This window comes from Amphimedon queenslandica, unplaced genomic scaffold, assembly GCF_000090795.2.
Source record: "Amphimedon queenslandica unplaced genomic scaffold, v1.1 AMPQUscaffold_13483, whole genome shotgun sequence".
Lineage (NCBI taxonomy): Eukaryota > Metazoa > Porifera > Demospongiae > Haplosclerida > Niphatidae > Amphimedon > Amphimedon queenslandica.
In genome coordinates, this window is record NW_003546281.1 from 179580 (window position 1) to 185896 (window position 6317).

Here is a 6317-nt window from a genome sequence, read left to right on the forward strand (position 1 = left end):
ATAAGCAGTACTGCATAAACGAACGATACATACTTTATGCTTATTATATCCAATGTACTTGCTCCCTTCCACAGACAGAATGAGAGTTCATCAATATCAAAAAAGTTGAGGTTGAATATGTTATAGATAACAATGTAGATATGTTGGATGGTTGTAGGTTTAAACTCAACTGCTCCATTGACAGATACAGCCATATGATGTATTAACTGTATCATGAAAAAGAAATTATAAGCCAGTCCTGTTGTTAGGCTAATGTTAAAATACACAATTATAAAGAAGAGACCAGTTATTGGTATTAATTCACTCAGAAGATAAAATACAAATCCAATGGAGCAATGATGATTTTTCCCACATTTATTGGTGTTTGAATGAAAATAAACAGAATAGCCTTCTTTACATTGGCTACACATTGTCCCATGCCTATTTGATGTACAAACAGCTTTATCCATTTCATCCCTGGAAGCATTTTCAGCTAAACTGTAATCTTGCTTAATCCTACCATGGCCTGCTTTGGTATTATTATAGTGACAAAAACCAAGGGGGCAATCAGTAGTGTACAAGTTCAGGTGATTACGTGTTTCATTCTCATTAGATAAGATATAGCCAACCCAATACCCACTGATAACTACTCCTTTATTCTCTTTGCAACCAACGATACCTCTGTATGTCAGTGACTTATTGCCTTGTGATGCTGAGCACACACAACTAGAGGAATCATCATCAATTATATAACCAGGTGGACATGATGCTAGTTCTATACCAATACTAGCTCCAGTATCTGTGCCTAGTATTTTTAGTGTCAGGTTACTACTCTCTCCTGGTTTGCCTGTAAATTGTATTTTATTGTCAGCCACAAACTCAAAACCAGAAGATACTTTGATGTCACTCCCACTTGATAAAGAAGGTTGAAATATAGTTCTGTTCGTCACATTTTGGCCCATATCATCTAGTAGTGTTAATGGTAATGAAAATGTCCTTCCTGGTACAATGAGAAATGGTACGGGTTGATTGATTTTAAATGAAGAGCCACTAGAAGCAGTCTCATTGTTATCAATTTTAACTTGTCCAATACAGCTCTGGTTTTTAAAAAGTTCTGTTGGTTTTGGAACAATGCCAGACAAAAACACACAAGCAAACTGACATGGTATGATGGTATTGAGAAATATTGAGTTAGCTATTCTTGTGGAAGACCAGTTGTCAATGAATGTGAACTGGGCATTAGTTTCATAGGAATGTTCTTTTTTATCATCATTATGGTATTGCAGAAAACAGGAATGAGAGGATAATGATAATATTTTAGTTGAGACATAAATGGCTCCACCTAAAGAGTTAGCTGAGTTATTAGTGAATTCAAATATTGTGTCATTATTGTACTGAATAGTTGAGTAACCCACAAGTCTAATTGCTCCTCCAGCATTACCTGTGTTGCTAATAAATTCAGTGAATGCTTTTCTTTTAAAAAATGCAGATCCAGACATTATATACAATGCAGTACCACTGTTGTTATAGAATGTATTGTTACCTTTAAAGTAAACTGTTAGTTTAGCAATAACAAACACACCAACATCTTCCTTAAAAGTATATGAAGGTGCTTTTGCTGGATCATAGTATCTTTGAATGGTGTTATTAGAGAATGAACAATTTTCAAATGTTGTTATGGTAGTGAAAGTACTATAATATTGACTCTTAAAATTTGGTTGAATGTAAACTGCTGAATTAGCTGTGCCACTGTTATTTTCCCAATTGCTCTCAATAAAAGTGACATAATTGTAAGATTTTATTGATTTATCAGGATCTAGTGCATTACAATAAACTTGAACTCCACCAGCATAATACCCAGTGTTATCAAAAAAAGTTGTTTCTGAAACTGTTATGTTATTGTTAGTTGATACGTTTCTGGAATAAGGTTCAATTCCCATTGACAATGCACCACCACCAAAATCATTCCAAGAAACATAGTTGTTGGAGAAAGAGCACCTTGAAAGATACATGTTATTGTTGTGACAAAACTTTTCACAATGCCACACCATTCCTCCTCCACAATATGCTGCATTGTTGATAAAATTAGAATCTTCTATATTGAAAGTGTTCCATTGAACATTCAATATTAAAAGAATACCAAGTCCACCACCATAACCAAGAAACCAATATCTATTATTTATATTAGTGAGGTTAACAGTGTTATTTTTAAACAGTGTGCCCTGTATAGTGTAGTTACCTGATGCTGATGATACATTGGAGCAGTTCTTAACGATCTCACAAGCTGATATCAGTATCACTAGACCAGCCCCTCCATGTACTATGTTATGATTTGAGCCATTTTGTTGCAGACAGTAAGGTATTGAATTGTTTGAAAAAACTGACTCATTTATTGTAATAGTCCCAGCTGCATTGATTAATAATAAACCAGTACCAATGTTGTTGCTTATCGACACTTTACTCAATGCTATACCAGTAGTTGTATTTATTACTATACCAGAACGATAATAATACCACCTTAATACATGTATTTTGTACTCCATAGAACAACCAAACACACTTAACTCGTTAAAGTTCACATCTTGACAATCCTTAATAATTAGACCACAATTATTGTATGAAGGACAGACACAATTGATAACTGCTGACTTTTCCTTTTCATTGCTGTCAGCAGATGAAGAAGTGAAAGTCAAGTTATCAATTGAGTGTATTTCAATGACACTGTCCAATACAATGCTTCCCTCTATAATGACAACTGTATCATTCTCCCATTGAGTGATATCAGAGAGAGACAAGCAGGGAGAGTGAATAGAACCACATGAAGCTTCACTGGTTCCATTGGATGAAATGTATATCTCATTCGAAGCAAACCCTTGAATCAGTAATAATAAGAACAAGAGGAGAAAAACCATCATTGTCGCACTAACTTTTTGCACATGCAAAATGACATTATAAAGACTATCTAAATCCTGAAATTGAAACTATGCCATTAAGGAACTGATGAAACATAATGAATAATAAGTTTAGTAAACAATTTAATTATTTACATCAAGATACTAAAACAAACTGTTTGCTGTTATTGTACTTTGATTATAAAGAAGTTTATCACAAGACTTCTTTAAATTGACATTACACTATAATATCAACAAAAACACTTTAATGTACTATTGTATTAAAAGCAAAAGCTAAGTGTAATTATTATAAACAATTCCTTTGCTACGACATATAGACACATTTCAGTTTCAGTTACATTCAGCAATTGCAATGCTTGATGTATAATCATGCTGTTTTCTTCTTCTCGCTCAATGTTACAAATAATATGAATCTCTGCAATCATATGAATATTTATCTCATTTTCCCTTACACAAAACTTGTATCATTCTGCAAGGAAAGCATAAATCGCAAAAGCAATCACACACAATATATCTCTTGAGAAAAAAATAGAATCTGTGACCCAGTGACAATCTTGATTTAGTATAATGAAGAAATGGTAGAAGCAAAAGAAGGCCAATATTAGCTCTTAAAATCCTCAAGCAGAGCCACAGTCCTACAATAGTCCCCCTCATTGACTTTGGACACTGAGCAACAAAGAATTCAACTAATACAACATTATTGATGTATAGAAAAACTCCCACTATTATACCACTGAAGATATACCATGAATGTGTAATGGTAACCGTTACTTTTCATCTAGAACAGTAAGACAGTGAAATGAATCCCCAATGGGATAGTTGCCAATGAATGCTAGCACTGTACAGTAAAAATTAACAGCAACAATGAGGCCCATTCCTAGTCCTATCCTTTTAGCATGCTCGAAATATGTTTATAAAAACAAGGATAGATGACAAACTGGTGAAGGAGAATGATGAAAACATACACAGCACCAATTATGCTTCCTTCACGTAGCTCGAGACTACCATAGTGTTTCCTATTAGTGTCTACAACATTAAAGGATACAGTGAAACCATTAACACTCAATATTGTAAGCAACTTCAGAATAGTTTTCACATCTTCTACCTCTTCATTGTGAATGGTCCACCATATTTATCTTTACCCAGGTTCAATCGTGAAGGAGCCTCTTCCTCCCAGTAGGTGAGAGCACTACGATTCTCAGGATACTTGTGCTTCCTGGCGTAACACAATATTCTAACTATCAGTTTGATGGGATTAGTTGTATTTATGCATTGATTAATAATAAACCAGTACCAATGTTATTGCATATTAACACATTACATACCAGGACAGTAATAATATACCCCACATGTATTTTTGTATTTTATAGAACAACCAATCACACTTAACTTATTGAAGGTCACAACTTCATAATCTTCAATAATCAGACCACATTTTGTAAAGGATAGACACAATTAGCCAGTAATAATAAAAACTAGAGGAGCAAAATCATCTTTGTCGCTGCTCAAATTTTTAATTGAAATGAATAAACGGTAAAAGTAATGACTATTTGAAACTAAAACTATTTTATACAAAAATGTAGGCAATGTAGATATATGTTTTTAAAATGAATTCAGAGGCGGTTCAAGTCATCATTAAAGGCCTCAAATAATATATTGCAGTGATGTGTGGGCCAGAAGATAATATAGACAAAAAATGAAATAGGATTTTTCCAAATTTAACAATGTAAGGACAAATAAGCCACTATAAATAAAAGCAAGAAATGAAATTTGCAATTGCATGACCATTTATCTCAATTTTTTAGACAAACTTAAACTGTTTTCTAAAATATCATAAAATCAAAACACACAATTTTCCTAAATAAAGTCATTAAATCAAAACACAAAATTTCTCCTATTAAAAAGAGATGAAAAAAGAAATAAATAATCTAAAAGTAAAAAGGCAGCAAAAATACAGCATATTAAAGGCAGTGAGCATGATTCAAACAAATTATTAATTAAAGTGTAAGGACTAGGTTTTTTTGTCACTCCTATTGAACGACAGCTCTTCATAATTGCTAAAAGCAAAATTTTGTGTCTTTACATAAAAAAATTGACAGAAATATTTTTGAAAAACTTTTATAACAGCAGCAAAAAGTGGAACATATATCAGCCCCATTTGTATCCATTGCATGGTAATGGTCTCAGCTGTGTATCCATAATTTGACAGAAGGTAATATATACGCATAGTGAATCCATTAATAAATGTTATGTTTGTGAATACAAGGAGAGCACAGACATTATGACTCTTCTCCTGAAAAGGCCGAGCCATAGCTTGTATCACTAAAAACACAACCAGAGCCACTGCTAGTAGAAAATAATACTGATAAATACTTGAGGCTAATACAAGTAGAGAAAGTACAATAAAACGATAAAAAAAGTAAAGACCAGCAAAGAAACGATATTGATCCTTGAAAGGTCCTTGGAATGAATCAAGAAGAGGCTTCAGCCTATAATGTATTGCAGTCCATGGCATGAACCTTCTAATAAAAGCAAAACGAATGGCCACTTTACTCTCAATCTTTAACAACAGTCCATCAAATGTGAGTATTAGTGGAAATGGAATTATGAATATTATCAATGAAATGATAGCTGGTATGGCATACTGAAGGTGATGAGGACTGAAATACTCCAATGATCCATCCCAGAAGACAAGGGGCCTGTATAATTTTCCTCCAATGCCATGTGGTGTGCCCTTATTTAGCAATATGAAGGATATACGTGAGCATTGAAAATATGACATGACGAGAAAAGCAGTAAGGCCTTGAACCACAGAGTAACTGGAGGTGCTTTTGCAGCATTGTTTGCCCTTCAGTCTACATGTACAATGCCTGAACATGAATACAAATCCCAAAATAAGAAGTATAGTGTAAATGAATGATACATACTTTATGCTTATTATATCCAATGTACTTGCTCCCTTCCACAGACAGAATGAGAGCTCATCAATATCGAAAAAGTTGAGGTTGAACATGTTGTAGATAACAGTGTAGATATTAACTATGAAGGCAGGTTTAAACTCAACTGCTCCATTGACAGATACGACCATATGATGCATTAATTGTATCATGAAAATAAAATTATAAGCCGATCCTGTTGTTAGGCTAATATCAAAATATACAATTATAAAGAAGAGACCAGTTATTGGTAATAATTCACTCAAAGAATAAAAGACAAATCCAATTGAGCAATAATGATTTCCCCCACATTTATTGGTGTTTGAATGAAAATAAACAGAATAGCCTTCTTTACATTGGCTACACAATGTCCCATGCCTATTTAATGTACAAACAGCTTTATCCATTTTATCCCTGCAAGCAGTTTCAGCTAAACTGTAATCTTGCTTAATCCTATCATTGCCTGATTTGATATCAAAGTAGTGACAAA